At 45.2% G+C, this 27,958-nt stretch overlaps 1 long non-coding RNA gene across 1 annotated transcript; it reads right to left on the minus strand.

Annotated features, from left to right (window-relative positions):
• On the minus strand, positions 1 to 27,722 carry LOC144148725 (uncharacterized). Its single transcript, XR_013318038.1, has 4 exons — positions 27,486 to 27,722; positions 25,909 to 26,145; positions 8,737 to 8,779; positions 1 to 77 (listed from the first exon to the last, which is right to left on the minus strand). It is a non-coding gene; the product is annotated as an uncharacterized LOC144148725 (long non-coding RNA).
• Positions 27,723 to 27,958: the final 236 nt, after the last annotated feature.

Below are 27,958 nucleotides of genomic sequence, written 5' to 3' on the forward strand. Positions count from 1 at the left end.
ACAACTCAGCTCTACCCCTGCGACTATATCCACTGCTGCACAAAATGGCTCCGTCCGACAAATGAATGCCCCCAGAACTGAAACGAAAAAGGGGCGCAAATTATGTTGAATTTTTAATCACAGTTTATACCGGCTGTCAACTTATAGGGGGCGAACAGTCTAGGTAATCAAATCATTTTCGCAGTCACAAAACAGCACAAAAAGGAGCCGACTGTCTGACTCCACAATTTTAGTGTATCTGAATAAGAGGTGATTACGCTCTAGCAGTTATAAATCGGAAACCATAGATAAGTACCTCCGTCGACGAAGCCTGCACTCCTCCCCAGCTAATTCCGTATTTTCGCGCCTCCGAAAACCAACGGGGGGTCCATTCTCGGCGCGCGCTCCTGATATAGAATTTCAGATAAACAACACTTCAATCCCAAAGGTCAAACTGTCCCTCTACTAGGACTTACGCTGCAGCAACATGGAGCGGGCATGGCAACACGTCACAACTTGCAAACCACCATTCATCAATTAATACATCTCATCCACCGATATGGCAGAGAACCGTTGCTGCCTTAAAGGAGCCATGAAGAGAAAATGCAAGTTGGTTTTATTCGAAAGATTTCGTGTTGTATAGTGCCCCCAGCGCTTGTCCGGATACAAACGGTGCTTTATTCACTGAAAAATTAAACAATTTAGGTTAAAATTTTGATTTTCCCGCTCAATCGTGTGTTTTCGTGGTCCCAAATAACATCACAGTAACCGACCGCTCTTCAGCCTAGAATACCTTCATTCACGCATCCGCCGTACAGGGTAGAGACACGTATACGCTGGCGCCGCCATTTTCGGTTGCTCGCTCGCCGCCGAAGCAAGTCATTGTGTCAAAACCGCGCTAAAATTATCGCCGCAACGTGGTTTCCTGAAGAAGTTTGAATCATATTGTCTGTTTCGCGTTGCTAGGTCTAGTGGGAAACGAAAAGAATAACGCGTTGAGCCCGCTGGCCCAATTGCGGCGGCACGGGACCGTTCAAAGGTTGTCTCCACCCTGTACAGCGGTGTTGGTTTGTTCCCGCGTTTCTTTACGTTCCGTAACCTAGATGGCGCCACCATACCGTGGCAAGCGTTTGGTTTGTTTTTGCCCGCATTTAAACCTGGCTTGTTTTTGTTCTGGGAGAAAATATTCTTTCCCTGAAACAGTGCTCGCTCGACAAATGGGGTCACGTAAGACACCATTGCTTGCGTCAATCGGCCAGTGTCGTCTTAGACAACCCCAAGCCCCGTAGTGCTGTGCAGCTAAACCAAGCATGCTGTGCGCAGTACGAACAGCAGAACGCATCAGTACTTCTATGTTTACATGTGCTTTCGTAACTTCCACTGTTTGTCCCATCATTCTTATTGCTTTGTAAAGAATGTGCCCTAAATTTAAGCGCAAATCGCTCGTTCGTCTAGTTTGTAAGCTCTACCTAATGTCCAAGATAAGCATTCAAACAAGTTTCGGTTTTCGTTCTGTAAAACAACATGCTTTACGTCCGACGTTACCGTTGGATGGGCATTCTCGATATCTCAATAATCGCCATATCGCGCTTCTGCCATGTTGTCGGCTGTAACATGCCTAAGATAAGCCTCACAGGACGGCTTGGAATCGTCGTAATCATTACCCGAGGCCTACGCAGTGGATGAACGTCCTCCGCGTCACCGCAGACGCTCAAATTCCACGCGCTTTTCCCCCATATTTGGAGCTTGCCTCACTCATGCCTGTATTATAAAAAGCGTGTTCACACCATGGCCAAGAGTCTGCTGATTCTGGCCTGCGCCCACTGCCCGCAAACAGTCGGTGCTTATGGCAACAGCACGTCAACAGGAACTCGATAGCACGTCAGTGTCAGTCTGCGCGCGTTGTGCGAACTCACTCGTGGAGCAGTGAGTGTTACGGCCTAAAAATGCTGAACTGAGTATACAAAACACCGGCCGAAAACGAAAAAAATCAACTTCCAAAAGAATGTACCCTCGGGGATTCGAACTTGCGACTTGCATAATAATACACCTGTACCGCTCCAGACCACTCGGCCACGAGCCAGCGCGGCCGGGGTTGGAAATATAATGTATATAATGTATAACCAGTTTACACTTTTATTTAGTTCGAGCGTTTCAAGCAGCTTAGGTGACTATTTCTTGTATAGCGCTCGTGCAGTGAGCATCCGCCAAATTTCCACAATTCCTCACGTCTAGAAATTGCATTTCTTAGACGGAAAAGCGTTCGCAGAGGTCTGGTCGTGCTGCTTACCGCTGTGCTTGTTCGCCCAGCGCAAGAAAGTGCTTCCTGCTCCCTAGTTTTACTCTGCGTGTACGGTAAAAGTTTCAGTTGATTTTATTTCCTTAGTACCTATATTGACTAAGGATGAAATACATTCTTGCAAAAGAAAATCATTCGCAACGTTGCTGACGTTGGTTATCTGTCCTCAACGCGTACCTGGTTTCCCTTGTATAATATTGTTAAAATTAAAAACATGTACAACTTCCGAATACTGCGCATGTTTCGTTTTTCATCCAGTACGCACAAATGTTTTGTGGCAGAAACTGCCTCCGTGACGCCCAATATCAAATGTGTTGCTACACGAAGCACAGATGAGTGGTTTGTACCCCGGTTTCGAACCAATTACAAATTTTAGATGCTCCATCATAATCTGCAGTTTATATTAAACAGTTACACTTTATTAACATTCAAAGATATGCGACAATGTTTTGTAAGCATGTAAATTGATGTTGCTCTGCTCGCTTGTATCGCTTGTTTGATATGTTTAATGTTATGATATATTTCGTGTGTCATTTAGATTTTTTTATAGCAGTTTGGAGAGTGTTTATTTAATTTAACTATGTTGGCAACTGTGTTTCTCGTACGATAGGTGTGTATACTTTAATCCTGTATCGAAGTTAATCCCGTTAGTTATGAAGTTGTACACCCGGTATTTCTCTGGTCTTCATTCTTATATCGTTCGTATTTTATTTATTTTTTTTTCTGTACGTACTGCTCCGCCGTTGCTGTATTGTAATGGCTTCCCGGGCCCCGTCAAGCTGTGTAAAACAGCTTTTAGCCCAGGAAGCTTCTCAGGAACCTCTGGGAAAATAAAGAATTGAATTGAAATAAATACTTCGCTGAGTCTTCTCCCGCCGTCAAGTGGCCTTAGATTTTCCTACTAGCGTAGCAGTCAGCGAAGCGTCGCATGTGCGCTTGTGCAGCGCTTGTGTGGAGCTACCTGGACTTGGAGCTTGATACAGTGTACAAACTAACAAAGTAAAAAAAAGGCACATTCTTCCATTCACAAACGTGTCGTGGCTTAGTTTCAACTGAGCGAATGAATTGCGACGACCCGTCGGCGGCCGGCGGACTAAACGCTCCGCCGACTGACTCTGTCGGAAGGTACGCGAGCCGTGCAGTAGCGCAGTCAAGCCAAGTCGTTTCCTCCTGGCGTCACACGAAAGCGCCACAGAAAATGGGCGAGAATGCATAGAGGAGGACAGCATTTTCGGATTGATGTTGGTACTAAATAAATTCGCGTAAACGCACTCAGAGTGGTCGACACATGGCCCATAGAATCCGGACTACAATTTGCGCTAGTAATCCGGCAATATTTACAAATAACTTCACAGCCCCTTTAAAAAACCGGACAGCATGAAAATCGTAAAATTTCACTAACGATTGGAATTACTTATAGAACGCCATATCATTCCCTGAAAAACAACGAAAAAATACATTAGTAATTAAAGCTTGCAAGTTTTCTCTTGGTTTGCACCCTCCGCCCCCTTCCTCTACAGGCAAATTACTGGAATAAGGTTTGCACAACGTTTGGAGGAATTGGTGGAAGCCCACAAAACCAGCCGTTTCGAACGCCTAAAAGTCACCAAGACTGGGAGACACACCCTAAAAAAACTGGGTGACCAAGTCCGAAAAGACAACCACGCTAAACAATGTATTTCTCTACATCTTAGACACTGTCACCCCAATTCTAAAGGATATGCATCCGATCCACAACAAGGCACGGCGCGAGGCAAGAGCTAGAGCTCTTCGAACGTGTGCATGCGAGAAACGCGGACGTTAGGTACGCCGACGGAGCAGTATATATCAGTGGATTAGCCGACTCCATCAAGGTAGTTGTAAGGTTCACTCATGGGATCAGTGGCCAGGCGCCCAGGCCACGCCTGTGAAAGGTAAGATCCCCGCCGCCCGGTCTGGCGGCACAGCCCTGCCGACGCTACGGTGGGGCCGCCACAAATTCGCTCCGGCGCGTTCGGGAGGCGGCTTGTCTGGACGGAAGAATGCCGCAGGAATAATCCTCTTTAAGAATGCAGACGACCTCGCCAGGTTCTGAGAATCGTTGACGTAGTAGTATCGTCGTCTGCCCGCGCGGCGGGGGCGGCTTTTCCGCGAGACCCCGTTGTTGCGCGCCGCAGTCGGAACGGCCGCCGCGCGCCGGCTTTTGACCCGGAGGTGGTGGCGCCTTATTGACTGTTCGGCAAATGGCTGAGTGACAGCTGTCTGCGTGAATTTGCGCCTTCCCTTACGCGTGTACGAAAGCTAGAGGGGCGTGCCCGAAAGATAGTAATACCGAAGTGTTATAAGGCCGAACTTGGCCTCAAAACAGCGTTCTTGTCTGAGGTCTCAGCTGGGCAGTTCCCGGCGAGACAAGGAGTCTCGACCGTTAAAGCTAGGTTGGGAATTGTGAGCCTTCTAAGCGAGAGGTACACTTTAGGATCGCGTCGGAAGTTTAGGGTACAGCTGTGTACCGGGCAACTAGACGGGTCCTGCGGCGGGGACAGAGTCCCGGCCGTCGTTTCTCGAGCGGTTTGTGTACGCTCCGAGGATAGAAGAGTTAGACGGAGTTGGAAAGCTCGAGTGACTTGTACGCACTTGGAGCTAGCGTCTAGCTAAAGTTTGAAGTTTTTCCGTTTTTATTACTCATGTACCCAGTTATCCTAATACAAATAGTTGTATATAAACTCTTTGTTCCCTTCATCAACTACAAACGTCCCGAGTTCATAAATTCGGTCGCCATCTCCGAGAACTTCAACACCATCTCCCTGCGAGCCTAGCTCTTGCTAAATCAACCGGAGCCCGGGCGATTGGGTTCCTGATCGACACCGGACTTCGGGGAAACGAACATCATCAATCTTTACGGTAGTTAGCAACAGCGGAGTGGAATTAACATCTGTTGCCATCCCAACAATGGGCATCGACACCGCCGAAGAAGCAGCCATTGTCCTTGGAGCCACCGTCTTATCGTAGTCACAGACATGTCACTCTCATATCAGACTATGAGACTGCGTTTCGAAACCTCCAAATGGAACGTATTTCATCTATAGCTGAAAAATTCTATCTACCCAACCTCGTCTACGGGGCATTGTCATCATATGGACCCCAGATCATTAATCCCTGGAAGGGAGTGAGGCGGCTCACACCGCTGCCCTACCTTACAGAGTGCGGTAGTCATCAGGGATTCCAGTCAGTACTGCGATTAGTCCAACGAGCAAAATTATCCCCAGAATATGCCCTGACATGATGGCCAATTACCGCTTTGGAGGAATAACATTTTTGGCTCCATCTCTCAAGATATCTCGCGAAGACATGGTCATATACCGACAGCTCCAGCAAACACATTTCCACATGATTACTACACTTCATACACACACCTACAATTGTAAATTCTGCCTAGGGTCATGAAATATTTATAACATTGGTTCACAGCCATGCGTGTGGGGGGACCCCCTTCGGCCATGTAAAAGTGATGGGAGACCCCCCCTACGGGCCATCTTGATCTGTGTCGTCATGTCAAGATTTTTTCCCTGCAGCTAAAGTCGCCCGCATGCTTCAATGCTAGCCTTTTGTGTCTGATTTCTGTGCGGAAGCGTGTCATATTGCAAAACAATTTACTTTTGCGGCCAAAAGTTACCCGAACGCCTCATAATCATCATCATCATCATCATCATCATCATCATCACCAGCCTATCTACGCCCACTGCAGGGCAAAGGCCTCTCACATTATTCTCCAATTACCTCGGTCCTGTGCTAACTACGACCAATTTATCCCTGCAGACTTCTTGATCTCATCTGCCCATCCAACTTCCTGCCACCCCCTGCTACGCTTGCCTTCTCTAGGGATCCACTGTGTTACCCTTAGTGACCAAAGGTTGTCTTGCCTTCACATTAAATGCCCTGTCCACATCCATTTCTTCGTCTTAATTTCTACTAATATATCCCTAACATGCGTTTGTTCCTTGACCCACTCCGCTCTCTTCTTGTCCCTTAATGTTACCCCAACATCTATGCACTGCATTTTGTGCACTGTATCGGGCTTTTTCGCATAGCTAGCGTGCCGTGCAAAGGCCCAACGTTAAAGCTTGGGCTACGCGGAGAAATAGAACGTACAATTGAAGTCATCGAGCGAAGCCACATTTTTGCATCGCCAGCTAGTTTGGGCAAACAGGAGAAAAGAACGTGGGAAGAGAGAATTTCAGCTAGGGCTTCGCGGACACCTGAAATGTCCTCGCGAACCTACTGGGGTCCGCTGACCTTTACTTGAGAATCACTGATCTACCACATAGTGTGGGAGCGCCGCCACATACCATCCCTTGCCCCAAATCCTATTTCACCAGTGGGAGGGTCGAATTACCAACTGCAACCCGGATCCCCTACAACATCTGGTAGACCGGGTGAGACAGGCCGCCCAGACTCAGGGCTTCTTGGTTAAGGATTTCCCTCACCTTGCGGTCAATTAAACTTGCCCTAATAAACGTTTATTCCTGCTCCTCCTCTTGTGCCTTCTTTTCGAAGAGGACGTCTTGTTACAGTACAATATTGTTACTGAAGCGCTGCTCTAGAGCTTCCAAAGTCTGCTTTTGTTATGTTTAAAATAAGTATTTATGAAGTAGTATCTGTGGTAACGTTTTACCCTTGCAACGTATGTATTTGAACTAACGAAATTTACGGGTACACCCAGGTGTACGTAGGTAAAAAGCGCTACTGCGCATCAATTCGCAACCTCAAAACTGGTAATACAGGAACAGAAAAAATTTTGAACCGGCAGAAATATATAACTACCCTAAAGACGTGGCCAGTGCAGATCCCAACGCAGAGAAAAAAATTACGCGTCGAATTGGGTAGGGCTGAGGAGAGGCGGCAGTCCCATGCAACTATAGAACAGTAAGCTACCTGGCTTACTCCACGGAATCGTGTATAAGCACTGCTGGGGATGACAGATAGGGTAGGAACTTCGAGCCTCACTAAGCACTTGGTAATAAAACTTGCCTAATGCCAACGTGTCAATGGACGGAGCATGATAACAGTAGGGCTCGGGTATAGCAAACCTGTGTCACGAGTCTGAAAACAAACTCGTCGGGAAGGCTGTAAAATAGGCTATTTTCTCACCTACAATACTCACCGCGCTTTATTTGTCATGCTAAAGAAGATTTTTTGCAATGTTAGGGGAATTTCTGGATGCAGCTTGGAGATTTATTTGCATTTTGTGGTCTGAATGTTTAAATTTTCTATTCACAGGCTACCAAAGCACAGGGAAGTATACTGTTTACTACCAGGCAGCCATGTCAAGAAAACAAGCTTCGAAAACAAACACAAACTAAAAAATGGTTTCTAGATTCGGGTATGAGAGAAAAGCACATGAAGACGAGTCTGGTCATGCCTTGTAGTGGAGAGGGGATTTGGGTGGATTTGGCTAGAGGATAGGTCTTTACCGTACATTAGACATGATTGACCTCCTTGTGATGATGATCATGATGACGGCGACGAAAAATATGATGATAACAATGACAGTGACGACATTTGTAGGTTTTTATTGGGTAGGCTTCCCGATGGTTCTCGTAAACTGGCGTTCGTCCTTTGCGTAATCGCCAACAATGCCCCTGCAATGCCCTTTTTCAGCCACCTGCATAACATATGGATAGCCCGTTTTTGTTCGGCGTCTAGGAAATATGCTCAGCGGAAGCAAGAACTGACGACCATCACCAAATACCGTGAATTTTTTTAACAATTTCTTACAAATTAAGAAAATGTATGATTTTGTCGTTTTGTAGACGCCACCAAACTAAACGGTCTACTAGCAGATACGTACCAATTGAGCAAGGACCTGAGCGGAGAGCACTATGAACGACGAAGTGCTTAAAAATACAAACAATTATTCATATTACTAGGAAAGATAACAATTCTGTTGCTTTGTAGTGTGTTACTCATGTTTCGTGCGGGTTTAGGCACAACTAAAATTTAGTTGAAGCCTTTTTTTCGCGCCGGTAGCAATTCAAGCAAGGAAAAATATTTTTGACCATTGAAGGCAAACCTGCTGACTGTTTTACCCAAGACTTATAGGTAAGTAATAGTCATAAATTTATCTCATGCATAGGTTTAGCACCTCTGGGCATACGTGAACACAAGAAAAATAAACGCCAACTTGTTCACGGGGCCAAATATTGACGTCGGGAAAACACTAAGTGTATTATTAAAATCCGCCACACCACAGCATGAAATAGCCATACAATGCTTAAATTGATAGGGCTCATATTAAAATTTATGCTCCACTGAGCCGGAAAAGTTCGGAAAATGAGCTTCAGCCCACATTACAAAGCACTGTGCGTGCAATACTGTAGCCCTGTCATTTATATCTTTCCAGCGCCTTTTCCCAGTTATGAAACTTCAGAAAAGACGTAAGTGCTGATCGTCCCCGTACCTCTTGCAGACGTATGTCTCACCTGTTCGCTGCAGACGAAGAAGACGGCTCCATTTTCATGAGTTCTAGAAAGAAAAAAAAGTCCTTGATTTGAGCTCAGGCCCGTATCACCTAAGATATTTTTCATGCCGTGAAGTAAGGCTCTCCTTTCACTTACGCTACTTTACGACTTTTACTTCGAGCTTTAAGAACGAAAGTACAACGGTATTACTTAAATGGGAGAAAAACGCACGCAGTTTCTGACTTCAGCATGGCTAGAACAACTAAGAGAATAAATATTGCAAATAACACTGGTAGATGCGAATGAACATCGCTCTGGTATAACTTAAAAAAGTTTTCAAGTGCCCACTGAACAGAGAAACCAAAGAAAAGAAACGCGAGGAAACGAAAGGTAAATGTTAAAAGTACGAATGGTTTATTTATGCCTTGACTGCCTAGTTTTATTTCCACCGTTCTAAAAACAGATAAGAAGGACAATATGAGGTCAAAAATAAATGTTTGCAAATGCCGCCAATACATTAGCCACACCAACTGTTACCTTAAAAAAACCCCTTGAGAAAGACCAACGGAGCATCATAACCTCGAAACGTTAATAATAGCGGTTAAGCACTGGAAATGCATACAATCTATTCTTTTTGAACGGCAATACACTTCTACTGAGTAACGACAGAAGAAGTAAGGAAGGCTTTGAAGGAAATAAAAGGGGGCAAAGCACCTGGTGAGGATCAGATAACAGCAGACCTCTTGAAAGATGGCGGAGAAATTGTTCTTGAAAAACTGGCAAACCTGTATACGCAATGCCTAATGGCCGCAAGTGTACCGAAATCTTAGAAGAACGCGAACATCATCGTACTTTATAAGAAAGGTGACATGAAGTACTTGAAAAATTACAGGCCGGTCAGCGTACTGTCAGTCGTCTACAAGGTGATGATAACAGAATTTCTGCAACCTTAGATTTAAGTCAACCTAAAGAACAAGCAGGGTTCCGTAAATGCTATTCACAATGGACCATATTCACACAATCAATCAGGTGATAGAGAAGTGCGCTGAGTATACGGAACCCCTGTATATAGCCTTAATAGATTATGAGAAAGCATTTGACTCGGTCGAAACCTCAGCAGTCATTCAGGCATTACGGATCCAGGGTGTAGTTGAGCAGTATGTAAGAATACTACAGGATATCTACAATGGGTCTACAGCTAGCATCATCCTCCATAAGGAGAGCAGTAAAATACCTATAAGGAAGTGCGTCAGACAAGGAGACACAATTTCTCCAATGTTATTCACAGCATGTTTACAAGAAGTATTCAGAATATTGCATTGGGAACAGGTGGGAGTAAGGGTTAATGGAGAACACCTCAGTAACCTCGGATTTGCTGATGACGTTGCCTTGCTTGGTAACTCGGGGGCCGAATTGCAAAGCATGCTTTCCGCACTAGAAAAACAGAGTAGAACCGAGGGCTTGAAAATAATATGCAGAAAACTAAAGTAATGATCAATAACCTCGGGACAGCACAGCGGTTTGAGATAGGTGGCGAGGCAGTGGAAGTGGTAAGCGAATATATCTACTTAGGTCAAGTTGTGACCCCGTATCCCAACCATGAGGCTGAGATAATTAGAAGGATAAGAATAGGATGGAGTGCATACGGCAGGCATTCTCAGATAATGAATGGCAGCCTACCACTGTCCGTGAAGATTTGATTGATTATAGGGTTTAACGCGCCGACGCAACGCAGGCGATGAGGCGCGCCGTAGTGGAGGGCTCCGGGTTGGTTTGGACCCCCTGGGGATCTTTAACGTGCGCCGAAATCTCGTACACACGGGCGCTTTTGCTTTTCGCCTCCATCAGAAAAGCGGCCGCCGTGGCCGGGAAACGAACCCGCGACCTTGTGCTCAGCAGCGGAACGCCTTAGCCACTGAGCCACCGTGGCGGGTCTGTCCCTGAAGAAGAAAGTGTATAACAGCTGCATCTTACCGGTACTCACCTACGGGGCACAAACTTGGGGGTCACTAAGAGGGTTCAACTTAAATTGAGAACGACTCAGCGTGCAATGGAACGGAAGATGATAGGTGTAACATTAAGGGACAAGAAGAGAGCGGAGTGGGTCAGGGAACAAACTTGTCTTAAGGACATATTAGTAGAAATTAAGAAGAAATGGACGTGATTAGGGCATGTAAGGCGAAGGCAAGATAACCGTTGGTCATTAAGGGTAACAAAGTGGATCCCTAGAGAAGGCAAGCGCTGCAGGGGCCGGCAGAAAGTTAGATGGGTAGATGAGATCAAGAAGTTTGCGGGGATAAATTGGTCGCTGTTAGCACAGGACCGGGATAATTGGAGATTAATGGGAGAGGCTTTTGCCCTGCAGTGAGCGTAGATAGGCTGGTGATGACACTTCTACTGTATGTCCTGTAGGAGCGTACGGGGAAATTCTGGAGAACAAGAAAAAGACCAAAAGCGAAAGCCTGGTGGTCGTGTTCTAAAAATGGGAAGGTTGATTCAATTGAGCGCGTATGGTTAAATAACGCTTGGTAAACTCTTTGGACGCGTGGTCGAATCGCCTAACCTTCTGACCATCGCCTTAAGCTATATAAAAAATCCCCAATATTATCGTGAAGTTTTAAGGTCATTTAGTCAAGCTCCCCTCAGTGTCCTCTTAACGTGAGGTTAAGCTTCCAGTCCAACCTACGTCTGGGTGATAATCAGTAGTTATAAACGCTGCACTCAGAACGTACTACTGCTGACCATCTGCTTAGCATAATCTTTGGAGGAAATGTTTTCTTGAGTCGAAGTTGAAAATCAAGAGATTTGTATGGCTGGCTGTTGTAGTGTGCCACATGGAAGAAGACTCAGGGCCAGACGCCGCGATATTACCATGAACCTAATTTCTGTCTGCGTTCTAACCAAATATTCAAATTCTTCAGCAGAATGGCCGGCTTTGACAGTTGGGAAATCCGCATCCCGAAAACTTCAAAAAGCGCAACACTGAAAACGTGAGACAAACAGAACAACAGGAAGCGCTTGTGCTGTTTTTCGGACAAATGAGGACAAACACAGGCGCTGTCTCGGAGCGCAGAGTCATCAGCATCCTTTGGACGTGGTGAGTGGACGCAGCTTAGAACCCAACAAGTGGCTGTAGGTCTGACGGGAACTGATGATGTCGAATATGCCATTCCAGAGCGTAAGCACGACAATCTGACGAAGTAACAGTGGAACAACGAAGGCAGGGTTAAATAATCGGTTCGGACATGAACGGAAAGAGCTCGAATAACTAGAAATGAACTGTAGCAGTAATGAAGGGCGAGCTAATTTGTATGGTTGCATTCTTCTAACAGCGCTAAGATGACGGGGGCAAGGAAAAAAGGACAAACACAGCCGCTTCCGTCTTTGTCCCCATCGTCCTAGCGCTGTTAGAGGATTGCAACCATACCAACTAGCTCACCTTTCATTCCTGTTGTTCTGTTTGTCCCACATTTTGAAGGTAGCGCGTTTTGAAGTTTTCGTCAATAATATTCAAATATTGTCACGACATTGCAAGTTGAACACATTTTTGTCATGGCTCAAACATTTTATGTTTTCTGAGTTTATGAAATTTTGTTGGGTGACCAACGACGTCAGGTTTGCTGGAGATTTGATAGTTTATGCTGGAATCATTAACTTTTCCCTCCCGTTTTCCGTGACATTTAGGAGAACGCCAGTAAGGGTGCAAAGCGAGCCGGCACGATTCTGGCCTTCACTCTAATGTCGCCATGTTCCTGAAAGCCTGTTGTTATAGGCGTTCTTTACGTCGTGCTTATGGAAAGCCAATCATACGGGGATTTTCTGATGCCATCTTGGAATGGTGGCGCCCCGCACAGAATGGCCTTAAAGGAGCCATGAAGAGAAAATAGAACTTCGTTTAGTTTGAAAGAAGTAGGATTCAGTATCTCACTTAGCTCCATTAGAGCTACAAAAGATGTTGTTTTAACTGAAAAAAAGCAAGGAGTATTTAAAAAATTTCCAGTTTTGCGCCACAGTGACGTGTTATGAGCAAGAAGGACGTCATATGGGCCAACAATAACATATAATTTTCAGTGCGTAACTGCACGTTAGCATTCAAGTGATGCTGTCAAATGGAACTAGAGGCCCCATTACAGACGTCCGGTCATGTGTCGTCGCCACAGGTCAGTTAGGCGGCCGCCAATCGCACAAACAAGGTTCCGTGACGTCATAGAAAATTGGCAAGGGGGTCGCGGCTGCTTCATACGTTTTCTTTAATATCTCCGTTATTTGTTCGAATATTGCGATGATATTGGTATCATTGTTATCGGGACTAAGCAGTCTTTCTAATAAACCCAAATTGTATTTTGGCTCATTTAACGCCCCGCCTCCCTGCAGCCCATTCCCGAGCGTTCCTAAAGTCACAGGAACTAGGAAAGTACACCCTTTGTCAAAATTTTTCAGGGCCAATCCTAAGCCTTCTCGACCATAAAGAAGACAAATATTCGGCTTTACCTTTTAATGTGACAGAAATATTTTAAGGCCGTAAGATAGAAAGGAGTTTTCTCTAGCTTTCCTGCATAAAACGTTTGTGCCGCCCTCGGGACGTAAGCTTGTAGATTGTAGTTTTTACAGCCTGCGCGTTTCCGGCTTGGCCCACAATATTTTGAGAAAGACTATCATCATCAGTGGGTGGCGCGCGGGCAACATTGCGTGTTGTTGCCAGGTTACGTCCAGCGCTTGCAGGGTCATCGTCTGCTATGCGTAGAAATCGCCGCTCACACGTGCGAGATTTTTCTACAGCTGGTGGGTTATCCCATTCTGAAATGTTATCTGATAATTCCGCGTAATTTACGAACCAAAAAATAAACAGCTTCAAAATATTTTTTTAGTCCTTGTTAGGTAACCATAGCAACGCCAAGGAGCAGTAACCCGCTTTCTCGTGAGCGGTAAAGCCATCCGACTTCGTGCGCCGTAGAAGTGCGCGCCATTTGTTTCTCCGGGGCTTAAAAGTGCACGTACTGTTTGGGTGGCCATCATCTTTATCATAAGCTGCTTACCCGAATGGGACCGAGTCCTACCACTCTTATCGAGCCAGTTTTCCAACATGCACTGGTGCGTACGGCGCATATCAGCGAACATCGACATTATGAGTATGCGCCAGAGGATACACGGTTTCTTTCCGAGTTGCCGGGCGCATATCAGCAGATATTCTCGTTAGGAGTATGCGCAAGTGGCCTACACTAAATTTCTTTCCGGGTTTGCGGGCAACGAGGGTGCTCACAAAATGTGAAAACATAAGGAGAGCAAATGTAACAATTTATATTGAAAATCAATCTTATTGTTCAAAACTTTAAGATAAGTTATATCCGCCATAGGCAGTCTCAGTTGGCCTCGATTGAAGCTATATAACATCCCGTAACAAAATGCAGTGGAGGGCGAAGGGGGCGCCTGCCTTTCCCATCCGCGCACGGAACGTATACATGGTTCGTTTAAAGGGGCCATGCAGGCAAAACACAAGTTTGTTTTATTCGAAAGATTTAGTTTTTTATAGGGCTGTAAGCGCTTGTTCGGCATCAAACGATGCTTTATCCACCGATAAATTAAATAGTTTAAGACAAATTTTCAATTCTCCCGGTACATCGTGCGTTTTCGTGATATCTACGATAACGTATTAAGAGCAGGGCCTTAAAACTAAATATAGCCTGCTGACCACGGCTGCTCCCACCTCACAAGCGCCCGTTTGATTATCTTGTTTTCGCCCACTTTCACAGATGACGCTGCATACTGCTGAAGTGTCAGTGTTCGCACTTTGCTTCTGGCCGGACTTTTACACCTACCGTATTTTTATTACGGTTCATACTAATCGTTTTATACAACATAAGGCATGACTCCACAAACATGGATACGTAAGCTACGTTCCGCTTGTGTCAGTTGGTCAGTGTTATTTCAGACAAGTGCAGCGCGTCCGACGGCGGTGTTAGCGGTGTCCGCCGGCAAAGTGCCGCGCTAACTGCCCCAGTGTTTACGTGTTCATTCGTAACTTTAATTGTTCACTTCACAATTCTCCCTGCTATAAAAGAATGTGGCTTACATTTAAGCGCACATAGCTGGTTCGGCAAATTTATAAATCTTGCGTTATTTGCGTTTGCTGGTCTTATGAGCTCATAGGATCTGTTGCGAGAAATGAAGTGGGTCGCACGGCCATTCCCTTTTTTCCCTAATTATGTAGCCTATTTGAGGGAAGTTTACGTTAAAAGAGGTGTCCGTATGATTCTAACGGGGCAATCATTCGAATGAACCGAACTCGTGTTTTGTATGTATGACCCCTTTAACGTGCGTCGCAATATCTTCTGGCTTATCCATATTAGATTTAAATAGCTGTAAAACAAAATTTCTATCAGCACTAGCTGCAAGAAGCATTCAGTGTTCTGATTTTCCCCGTCGGCATTTTGTGAATGTGTTCCGAGAGGGAATTGCCTACAGCCAACGGTATTATTAAGGGGTATATGAGGCTTTTTTCTTTCGAAATGAGCCAAGCCCAGCTAACGCGATTTTCAGAAAAAAGCGGGAGTTCGTTACAAGACCTAACTGCAACGCTGTCAAAGCTATCATTTGACATGCTTTACATGTCGTCTAGGGGCAGATTATGGCCACATGCAATTAAAAATTACGCTGCTGCGAATTTGAACAATAATGGAATGGTAAGTTTAAAGTTGGCTCATGTTGAATTGAAACAGTCAAATGTAATGTGGCATTCTACTAAAAACTTTATTTAAATTGATTTTAAAGAATGGTAAGATGGATTTTGGACGGAGAAGGCATTAACCATATGCAACAGGGCTTCATGAACAGTAGAAATATACATGAAGAAAAGGTATGTCCTCTTGTCACCATTAGCAGCTCTTTTTCGAATTATTCCGTAGGGTAACTTTTTTGGGCACGCCTTAGCGCACTCACGATGTAAGAAAGGTCTTTATTGCCTTGTCATGAATTTCGAGAACGCTTCACAAGAAGGCTGCTCATATCTTCTTCTTTACCCTAATAAAGTGGTTCGTTATTTTATTTTTTTTTATTTAGCACATACTGCAGTTCTCTAAAGACCAAGCAGGACGGCAGAAGAGAAAGGTACATCTCTTACATGGTAGCGATGAATACATATCAATTACCATGCTTTGGTCACACACACAAAAAGTATTAAGATATAAATAAATACATACACATACATACATATATACACACGTATGCAGGTAACAAGTAACGGAAAGATCATTTTAAACAAAAACCGTTGCACAATAAAAAACTCGTTATAAACTAAAAAGTTACAACGATCACAATATGTTTCTACGTCGAGAGAAAAAAAACTTTCGTACAATAGAAGCTCGTACAATAGGAGACCACCCTAAATGTTTCCACATCAAGAGAAACAACAAGGACCAAGAAAATACGCGAATTCAAAACAAACAAACAAAGAAACCCGCAAATAAAACGTCCTCAGCATTCAAGAGCTACACGGGAAATAGAAAAGCGCAAGCAATTAGTGGGAAAACCTCTGACAGAAACATGCTTGTTATTCTAGGGCAGCAAACACCTTCGCTGAAAAATCGGCTGCAGTTCGCGCAGACAAAACCGAACTCGGTAGGGTATTCCACTCCGCAACTATCTGCGGGAAGAAAGAGCATTTGAATAGATTTGTGCGAGCTTTGTAGGGAAGAAAATTGTGTGAGTGGCGATGTCTCGACGCTCGAGGCAAGAACGGTTTCACGTAAGCGTTTGTGTTGAGCTTCAGGTGCCCATGAAAAAGGGACAACAAAAATCTTGAGCCAACTAGTTTATGTCGCTGCTCTAAAGTTGAAATTCGATGTTGCACCATTAATGAAGACGGGGAATCAGTTGATCTGTACTTGCCGAAAAATAAAACGCACTGCTCGGCGCTGCACGATTTCTACCTTTTGCTTGTCTTTCTTAGAAAAGGGGTCCCAAACAACGTTGGCGTATTCAAGCTTAGGTAACACTAAAGTCTTATAAGCCAGCAGTTTTGCTTCTGTAGGGGCAGCTTTAAGTTTGTGCTTTATGAACCCAAGCTTGCGCATGGCAGCTGCGCAGATATTTTCAATGGGCTTAGACCATAATAATGTATTAGTAATTGTCACCCTTAGATATTTGCGTTGAAGATTTTCTTTAATAGTCACCCCATCAATACAATAAGAAAATATAAACGGCTCTTTTTTGTTTTTGATTCGCAGTAGAACAGTTTTATTCATGTTTAACATCATAAACCACGACGTGCACCAGTGGCCAATACGTGTCAGGCTGTCATTTAAGGTTATTTGATCCTCAGGACATGTAATTTTTCTGAAAATGATGCAATCATCTGCAAATATTTGTATATGAACATCAAAGGAGACAACTGAAGTTATACCATTTACATAAATTAAAAAGAGAGTTGAGCCCAAGACGCTTCCCGGTGGAACACCTGATGAGACAGGTAATGCGCCTGACGAGCACCCGGAGATCTCCACATATTGGGTCCTGTTAAAAAGGTGAGATTTATTCCAGTTAACAAGAAAATCGGGTATACCAAGGTTTAGTAGTTTGCCTAAAAGTTTAGCATGCGGAACGCGATCGAACGCCTTGCTGAAGTCGAGGAACACCAAGTCGATCTGGCTGGCCGAATCAAGTGCAGAGGCAATTTCGTGCACAGTAGCTATCAGCTGTGTGTGCGTCGATAGCCCTTTACGAAAACCGTGCTGAAATTCGGAAAGTAACCACTTACGTTAGAAGAAGTCTGTTATGAAATGAGCAACAATGTGCTAAATTAATTTACAGCATGTCGACGTTAAGATCGGGTGGTAGTTTTCTATCAGTAAGCGATATCCCTTCTTGTGGGCTGCCAAAATTCGAGCAACTAGCCAGTCATAAGGCAAAATTGCAGACGCCAGGGACAAACAAAAAATTTCAGTTAAAATGTGAGATATTGGTTCGGCGTATCGGCGTAAAAATGCGTTGGGTATGCTATCGGGACAACTAGATGACTTGTCTCGTACTCTGAGCAGCAATAATAACACGCCGTTTTGATATATGAGATCTTCAGGAGGGCATGCTGTAGGAACCAAGGGATAACTATCATCGTGCGGTGCAGAAAATACTGAATGGAAGTAGTCGTTTGCCTTGTCGGTTCACTGTACGGGCGTCAGTGACAAGAGCACTGTTTTGTTGTATTTGTTCTAGCTTACCACTCTTAAAGGCTAGATAACGCCAAAACTTTTCCGGGATTTCTTTCGTGAAGTCTGGCAACGTTATTCTAAAATATTTGTTTCTAGCAGTCGCCAGTGCTGCGGAGAGCTCCGTCTGCAGCGTCTGTATTAGCTGAACACTTACGACCTGTTTCTTTCTGCACGTTTTAGTCTTTTTTTAAATGTATTACATTGCGATCAATCCAGAGACTTTTGCGCTGCGAGTTGATGCACTGTAAGGGAACGTGCTTAATAATACAGTCCTTCACAGTTTTCTTCAATGTTTCCCAAAGCGTTCGAGGATCAGTATCAGAAATTTTGTCAACAAGCTTCGACAGTCTGTCAAGTATGGATTGACCATCAGCACGCGTAAAGTCTCTGATTGTTTTGAGTACAGGGTTATTAGGTACACATTTATCAAAATCGCATGAAAGAAGCACTACTTTATGGTCCGATACTCCCGGCTCCAAACTTAATTCATATTCGGGAAATGCGTTGCTTAAGAAAACAAGGTCTAAAATTGAGCCGCCTCAGAAGAGGGGGGGGGGGGGGGGCGGAGATTTGCGAGGGTTTGTAAGTGGCGGCTATTTAGTTCAGTACTAAAAAAGGTACATACGGGAGTATAACAAATAAATATAACCAGAGTTACTCCATAGAGACGGGGGAGAAGATATGAAATGATTGTTTCACATCTCTGTTTCATTTCGCTCACTTCTTCTTCTGTTCACTTTGTCGTCGACGTCTGGCGACAGATGGACAGATCTTTCGCCGATCTCTTAATTTCTGTCTGAGTTCATGGTAACCCAGCTCATAAAAGCATAAAGAAAAAACTTCTGAAAACACTTACGAAGCAGTCTGAACAGTCAAGCTAAAAAGCAAACTCCCGTTGGGAAAATGTATTTGGCTCATTTTTATCCGTGATACATCTGGCCCATTTTCGATGCAAAGTACGATCATCGTACACGTTTGCAGGGCGTCATCTCACCTATTTTCATGCCACCTCTTTTTTGGGGGAATTTGCCGAGTTTTTCTTGTCACTGCAGTTTTAACTTACTTAGATTTGGGTTTGTGGATTTGGCTAATTTCGAAAAATAAACGCCTCATTACCTCTTTGGGCCTTCGAATGCCCAGCCGCTTTCACCATGACGTACCTGAGATTTAGCGTAGTGCCATTTAAAAGTTCCCTTCAACGAAGTGTCCTCACCGCAACATCATGCGTTTGCGTTATTTTTTAGCACGTACAGAATACAGAGAAAAGGACAACGGTCTATGATTCATATAAAAACAAGTAAAATGGGTGCGAAGTTCTCTACGGCGCCTGAAACAAAACTGGCGCAAGCTGCGTAATCGACTCCGTACTATAACAGGTAACGTTTGCTCCTTTGAACACTTCAGCTCACCCGTTTCGTTCGTAAGATCCATCTAGGCCCAGCGCGATGTAACATACAAAAAGAAGCAATTGTAAACCCTTCTGTAAAACCCTCGCACAGTTTTTTATCCCCTGTGGCGACACATTTGTCCTGTTGGATCCTGTGTATCGATATCGAGTGTCGCTTAGCATCGGCCTTGCCTCTTGGAATGGATAGAAAGACCCTTTCCACACTCCCTTAGGTTTCTGCAGCCAAAAGCACAGCACCGTGGCATTCAGTTATGCTTTGCATTGGGCTGTATGACGTAGTGCAATGAAAAACAGACACATAAAAATGATGAAAGAATTCGATTGTTGCATGATCGCAGCCGCCGCCCACGAGGAAAACCGAACAGATGGACCGTAAGTGGTCGCCACCGACCACGTGAACGAAACCGGCCAATGAACAGCGCGGATTCGGGCGGCGGCGGAAAGAAAAGGATGGCGGCAGTTTCCAAGTTCCAGTGATTTTAAGCGTTGCCATGAACTACTGCAGCCTCGTAGCAGACGCAGAAAACACGTACGCAATTGTCCAACCTATACAGTTGATGGCCGTCCCCGTCCGGGCAGCGTAGCCCACAGCGCTAAAGACCCTGTTTGTGAACGCAAGGTGTTTGTTTATACATCGGAAGTAAGGAGTGTACAGTAGACTTTCGTGCTCACCGATACATTTGTTTCCCCTGCGGTCGCACTTAAAAGCTAAAAAATTAGACTAATAGACGGTGAAAAAATTCGCAGAGCCCGCTATAAGGCATCCTAATTTATCAGATTTGATAGCTGATGTTTGTGTCTTTTAAAAAGCACGGGCTGAGCTATTGCTCCCGCGTAGATTTATACCACATTTATAAGTATAACCTCCGGCTTCGGTTCTAAAAACGCTAACATGAGCGCCACAAATTCGGTGATTCAAATTTTGTCTGGAGACGTCACAAAATGCAGTGTGGACATTTTTTTTCTTAAAGGTGTTGTGCCACCAAATTTGTTGCTTGTGCATTCTTTGTTGCAAACGTTTTATAATTCGTTAGAAAGCATGATACATGCTCTCACACGCACATATTCTGAGTGAAAAATTTATTATCGCACGATTCATGTGAACAGGATTCGGTTTCGGTTTCTGGGCGCCGATTCAAGCAGTGACGTCACAGCGTTGCGCCATAGCCTCCTTTAGTAGGTTATATAGGAGGCTATGGTTGCGCGGACGCTCTGCCACGCGTGTCTACCATGCGGCGCTGCGGTACGTTGCGACTTTACTGCGGCGTCTGCTCCTCCACATACGTGCTTCACCACGGAAGTAAACACGCCAACTCGTCACGTCAAGCCGCGACAGCTCCGACCTGGATTCTTTGTCTGCATCCTCGGATGCAGACAAATGAAAACCATGGATTTGCAAACCATAAAAATGCTAAAAAAAACGCTAAAAAAAAAAAAAGCTGCCCCCGCCGCGAATCGAACCGGCAACGTTGACCGGATGGGCGGAACGCGCGAGACCACTGAGCCAGCGAACAAACGATTCCGCTTCGCGATATGGCCGGTGTACTAGATGGAGGCCCATCCTTGGAGTCGTACGTCGGTGTTTACTAGCTAGTTTACAGAATTCCTGGCTTGTAAACTCACATTTTTTAAATAGCGCTTGCGCAGCAAGGTTCCGCGAAGCCCCCGCGACAGCTTATCGCCATCAACTCTGCTCTTCTGCGAAAGCGCTCGCAAAAATAAGTGTGCCCGGCTGCGACTGCGATTTTGCACTGAAGGGATAGTGCTTGCCGTACTTTGGTTTTACGTTTTACGTTAAAAACATTTGCCGATACTGATCCCTTATTACCCAAATTACCCTACGTAACTGTTCTTCTGCACGAAACTGACCTTATATTTTCTACAGGCGAGCCGATCGCACACACATTCCGGGGTAGCGGCGTCGCCGAAGAGCACGGCCGCAGCGTCGAACGCCAAAATACGGATCGCATTAGCGCTAGTGTTGAGTTGTATGGGCTTCATGGAACTTACTGAGCTTATTACCCTCCAGAAACTAACAAAATAGAGCCGCGTGCATTGCGGCACGAATGTTGTCGGGGCGCAGTTCTCGCTTCTCGGTCGATTGACGACGCGTCGTGCGACCAGTCAGGCGACCGGTTTTGTTGGCGTCTTCGGTCGGCGAGTCAGTCACACTATGGCGACTTTCCATCGGCCGACGTATTTGTGTCGCCGTCGGCGTGGTGTGACAACGCGGTCTGGCAATTCGGCAGTCGGCCGATGTTTTAACGACTCGCCGGCGTCGCGTCGTCGTCGCCGTCGTATCGGTATAGTGTGTCGATACGACCAAGCGACCAAACAAACTGTGGTAACTGGAGTTCACGTTCACGTCGCCCGAGTCGCTAGCGTTGTATGACGTCACAAACTTTGCGGCGCTGGCAATTCACTGACGTCATGGTTAGTGGCGCTAGCGATGGGTCCCGATTTCCAGAAGAGCATTTAGGTAATTTTTAGAAGCGAATTAAAATATATATTAAGCGCTTGCTGTACCCAGCACTTCGTGTTGAGGGTCGTTGCATGCAGAGGAAGCCTACAGCAGGCTTTTTACAGACTTAAAATTTGGTGGCACAACACCTTTAAGACAATTCAAAGAATTCCTGCCAACCATGGATTTGGCGGCGCTGCTAATATTTAATTGCGGGTACATTATTCAATTACAGGGTAAGAGTTAAGTAAGAGTGAATAAGAATATTTCTCAAGCACTTTTTGCATCGTCATGCAATTTAAACGTGGGCGTTTCTGTTTTTCTATTTTTTTAGTAAGCAAGGGCAAATGCAGGCTTCGGTCAATGAAACCGTCGTTGGACGACGTGACAACATTCGTCTTTGATGGCCTTTCAGAGCGCGTTTCTCGCTGTGGCCTTCGCTGGTCCCAACACGCATCGGCGATCACCGACGCGGATTGATGGCGAATTCATCCATTTTTTTTCTGCTGTTGCTGTGAATAGGGACTCAGCGCCCGTCGATAGAGTGTTTGCGCCAACCCTCAGTTCGCTTAGGCACAAGAAATAGCACAGAAAGGTTCTATGATCCAACGTGGCTTTGCCTGCAGCGCAATTTTGATTGGCGTCCGTCGCCTACTTTCTTGTTCGCGTGGTTCGCTCAGCCAGAAGCTATCAGGCGGCTTTATTTTCTTTGTATTTCTACTTGCTGGCCAAAGCCATTAATGCCTTAAGGCTGTAACATCGTTCTATATGACACAATTAAACTTGTGCTAATGACGCTCTAAAGATTGTTGCAAGAGATTTCCTTTCCAGAGTACGCTGAAACGGTTGGTTGTGTAGGCATGAATTTATGAAAATCAAGGGCTGCAAAACAAAATAACCCTGAATGGGTGTGAATTTTTCTGCCTTTCCTTGACCGCTCCTTCAGGTTGGACGTGCGATGAAAAAGCTGCAGCGCTAAACGTTACTATATAATCACACACGTTGGAACCACCACCCGACGCATAGAGTAAACGGAAAAATTACGTATGAGTGGCAATTAATGTGCACTCAAGTGCACTCGTGCACAAATCGTGAAATATTATTTTTAGCGCGTGCAGTGAAGCAGCTAATCAAGTGGTCGAACTGCGTTAGCGGACGCAATGTTTTTTCTCGAGCTGGCACATAAAGCTGTTGACCTGAGCACTGCTTCGCGTTTCGCGTTTTTTAATTGTTTATTGCAGTCTTGGTCGGGCAGCATATGTGACACAAAAATTTTTGATGGTCATTCCTTTTTATTGTTTTAGATAGCTATTCGTTGAGTGATTTTTGTCAGATTTGCTACAGTAAGTTTTAGTTATTCATGACTTAATGCTGCGATAATCATGCATGCTGCTGGTTGGAATGCAAGAGAGGATTTAATTTCTTAGAGTTCAAGCGACGAAATTCACTTTTGTAGCGGCCATTCAGTAGTGCCGCTGCATCAGTCTACGCCGAAAATATTAAGATTACTCTGCTTCAATGTTGAGGAGAATCGTGCGAGGAAATATATCGCTTTAGATTTCACAAATACTGCCGGCCCCGAGAGTGGTTTTCGCAAGGTACGTGATGCTGGCTGTGAGCGAGAACTATGAACGTTTTGTTATGAGCTCCAGTTTTAACTGATGAATGCGTTTTTAGTGAATTTTTCACATTTCGCCTAATTTACCTGTAGTAATTAGCGTGACAAGGAGGGCACACGGAGGGGACATTAACTGTCCGGAGCGAATGACGGATTGACGCTAGTGGTGGCGGCGGTAGGACGTTCGCTGGTCTCAGAACATTGTAGCAGTTCCGTGAACGTTTGGTTCCGCTTCGCGGAGACTAACATGTGCTCCCACTGCGGCGACAATGTTGACAATGTTTGGTTATGGGCTTTCTTTGTGCTTTCTACGTCCACCTAGCGACGCACTTCCCCACGGACAATGGTAATCTACGGCGGAAACTGCAACTGATCGGTGGCAGCAGTGGCAAGTGCAGGGCTAGCGCTATCTAGTTTAGGCGTACCGAAGTGTCCTCTATAGACATTCTATACCTATTGTCCAAACCTCACTCATTCGACCAGCGTGCGCCATGTAAGGAATCGCCGTGTTTCGGAAGGACGAGCTTGCCGACGCCGGGTGCTCCTCACGTGGCTAACGCTAACGTGCCATTGGTATTTTTTTCCTAGTATTTTTTGCAAGCTTCTCACGTGGGTCAAGCGCACGCGGAAGCCTGGACAACGCTGGGCTCTTTTCGCGAGACACACGCTCACGTGCTCTTGGCTGCGCTGAGTTTTCGGCTAACGCTCCACGGCTGAACTAAAAGCTTAAACAGCTCTGCCGTTAAAATTGGAAACGTATCTGCTCACATGGCTGCCGATGTTGCCGAAAGGCGACGGTCGTCTGTCTGCACACCCTTTCCACGTAAATGCCTCTCTTCTTTGCCCGTTCTCCTCTCACGCGTCTCCCTCCCGCGCCCCCCCCCCCCTTCCCCCACCCCCGCCCCTGTCTCGCTTCTGCGACAATTAGCCCAGCCGAGGGTTTCCCAAGACAATTGAAGGTTTCGTTCCACTGCTCGACCGCCATATACGGGAACCTTTCGTTACTGTTTAACTTCTCGGAATGCCGCTAAGAGGTCTAGGGTCGCGCGCAAGCGGTTTTCGTATTATAGGATCAAACTATTTCTTTCAGGGTGTATTTTTATTTGCCATGACAAAAATCAAACTGCCACGTGTTTTTAAGCAAAAGAAAATTGAAAATACCACCTATGTGTTGGGGTGTTTTGCTTTAAACTGCTTAGTGTTTTCTTTTGGCTTAACAATGTTGACAAGCATGAAAGTTTCTCCAGATTTAATAATTTGGAAATAGTTTACCTACACCAACGTGTCTTTCAAAGAATACTTTAACTTTTGGCTTGGCAGCGGAATCAAGGGACAGACCTGTGGGCATTGTACATGAATATTCAGTGTCTAGTGTTAGTAGTGTAAAATTTCGTCTGTGTATCTTAATAGACATTTTAAAAAAGACAGAGGCCGACAGACGTAGACTTGGCGTCCCGTCCAAATTACGTCATGTGAGTACAATATGTCCCCTTTGGCATACCAGAGAATGAATTGTGTAACAACAAGCTTAGAAACATTGTCTATTAATAAGCGTGGCAAACTGAAAAAAAAAAACGCAGAAAAACGTAACAGAATCGAATAGAATTTGACCACTTCGGAGGCGTATGACAACATGGCTTCCATCATGCTCTCCAAAAAAAGCTGACAATTCTGCGCATGCGTAGGTGAAAGCCCCTGGCTTCATTGTACGGATGTATTTGTGTTTCATCTACAATTATATCAGTTGGAGGTGCAGCGCTCTCCTTGTCTCACCTTCGTCCGCGGTGACGCTGCTCTTTACAGTGCTGTTAACGCTGCTATCTGTGTATCATATTCCAATTTCCAACATGTCCAGATTGCCGCGTAATAAAATCAGTTGGAAGTGCAGCGCCGTCCTAGTCGCCTCTTGTCTGTCCATGTCTCTTTTTTTGCCGTTGAGTATCTTAATCTTAATAAGCAATGTGAATAAAGGTTCACAAGGTCTATATACATGTACGGTCTAGAACAACGTCGTAAAGAAAATACGTTATCCTCAACTGCTTTGCCCCGCCGTTGAGGACTGTGAATCTATCAGGTCCTCTTCCGGTCTTCTTGGGAATCGGGATCGCGATATACTAGAATTTACGCTTTTGGGTCTACTAGAAAAGTTGCAGCCGCCCCCGAAGAGATGGAACCTGAGTCCTCACCTCAGTAAATTAACACTTTAGGCACAGGCCCCCCAGAGTGTTGATAGCAAAACTTGGACCTTTGAGAAAAAGCAGCGAGTTGTAAATGGTATGTGGAAGAGTCAGCACTCTTAAAATCCTGTAGTTCAGATGATAGTGTCTTTGTACGGGTGCCATTACATGGTAGCTGAGCGTTGGTATTTATATTATAAATGTCTATAAATGTGCTTATTATATGTCTATATATGTGCTTATATAAATATATTATAAATGTGCTTATAAATGTCCGTTCCTAAGTGGCATATATCCACAATGTTCAGTATTGAAATGTGCCTTACCTTGCTTTTTAAGGTTGTCTAGCAGGCTTCTTGCTCCTTCATGACCCAGCACGATGGCAAGTTCATGCTCGTCCAATTTACCGATGTCAGCTTCCGAACGCACGCCAGCTGACTTTAGGTAATCAAGCAGCTTTATCATCCCATCGAGGGTAACATTCGGGAGGGCGTCAGTGATCCGGCTTAGGAAGTTTGCCATTGCTGGTTGTGGGGGACTACAGTTCTCGGCCATTGATTTATCTGAAATGGCCGAATTTCGCCGTCAGTAGGGTTTCTGTTTGCAGCACCGGATTTTTATTCCGGCGTAGTGATTTAAGTTTTGGACAGTTTTTGATAACAAAACTTTCGAAGAGGAACGGGGCATTCAGATTATCACACACTTTTGTTGCGTCATCGAGTCAGACAGCACTAAGCATGAATAGCTTCAGCACGCTTGTAAAACTAACTTGTTTTGGTATCAAGATACTGCTCGCGCGAAAGAACGTATACCAGAGGAGCCTGTGTTTACAGAGCAGACGGCGAAAAAATTGCAAATAAGTGTACTGAAGGGCTTGTTGGTACATCATATCGTTTAAAAACAGCGCGGAAGACGGGACGAAGGAAGGAACAGACGACACACACACAACACCGACGCGGCGGAAAATAACACGCGAACGTTTGTGTATTTTTCATGGCTTCTGAGCGATTTCCCGGAAAGTTATTTTGAATTATCGCCTTCTCTGGGGTACGTTTGTCGACAGTTACATCTTACTCTGCTGGGAAAAAACCTGCCACCGTATTTACTTTGTGTATGTGGGTGTGTTTTGTGGCGCGAAGGTAACATAGTTTAAAGAGTTCTAAAGCGGCATTTGTGCTACGGCTGTGGTCATGCTCATCATCATCATCAGTCTATTTAGGTCCACTGCAGCAGTAACGCCTCCCGCACCGAACTCCACACGATCCTGTCCTGCGCTGTCCGAGTCCATTCTTTGCCTCAGAATATTCTTATTTCATCTCTCTATCGAATTAGTGGCCTTCCTCTTCTTGCAGCCCCGCTTACACTTGGTAAATTAGACAGCTGCTGTTTCTTATCCTAAACGAGCGATCACCGTAATTACACCCGAAACATCAAACAAATAATGGAGAAATTGAAGAAAATATGCGATACATCGGCAACTCCAAGCTTCATCCTGCGAACTTTTCTATGCGGTTGGCGGCCTCAGACCTCAGCCACCGCGGAGAAACATGACGTGGTGATTGTAGTGGGGTCTAGTTTCGTCTGATCGTATCACTTGAAGGTGAACCTGCAGTTAAAACACTGAATAAGACGTTTGTAGTGCTGGCATATATAACCTCACGTCTGCCCGTATGACGTCATTGCAGCGCGATATTTAAATTTCAATATCTCTGAAGATTTCTATAAAAATCACTTCTGTCGGGGCTGGAGTAGAGTTGCCTGATCAGTTAGCAAACGCGAGTTCTTTCAAGCTAAACAGAGTTGTATTTTGTCGGCATGGCCCCTTTAACGGCTACGAGAAGGGCGCGTGCTTTTCAGAGTTAAAGATGTCTCTACAAGCAACTCACCAAAGCAAAGAGCTTACCTTTCTTTGCTACGTGAACCGTGAACTGCTTTGGAAGTAATGCTGAAATGGAATTAATTGGGAGAACGCGGGAGGAGGTTTTTGACATGTACTGCGCAAACGACAGGCAAGAAAAAAGGGCTCAATGCTAGCGCCGCCTGGTCACGCACTTTTCTCGATGTTGTCACTTAGTGCAGGAAAGATAGGGATGTGATAGGTACGAGAGCAGGTTTTCTATATGGGGAGTTGATTGCACCTGCAAGAAGCAATTCGCAGACGAACGAGGAAGTTAGCGGACAAGCTCCACCGGGTGCTCTCACGATTGTGCAAATCCATATCCAAGGTGCGGCAGCCGTAAAGTGGCTCTTGGGGCGGAAGTGATGCACGCTAGCAACCCCTAGAGTTTCATAGTAGTGCACCTTAGATAATAAACTGGCGGTGCCCTCCAGGAAAACCCGCGTTTCAACAAGTGTGGCGACGCGGACTGCCGAAAG

This window comes from Haemaphysalis longicornis, unplaced genomic scaffold (assembly GCF_048455015.1).
Source record: "Haemaphysalis longicornis isolate Haplotype H1 unplaced genomic scaffold, Haemaphysalis longicornis Haplotype H1 scaffold_8, whole genome shotgun sequence".
Classification (NCBI taxonomy): Eukaryota; Metazoa; Arthropoda; class Arachnida; order Ixodida; family Ixodidae; genus Haemaphysalis; species Haemaphysalis longicornis.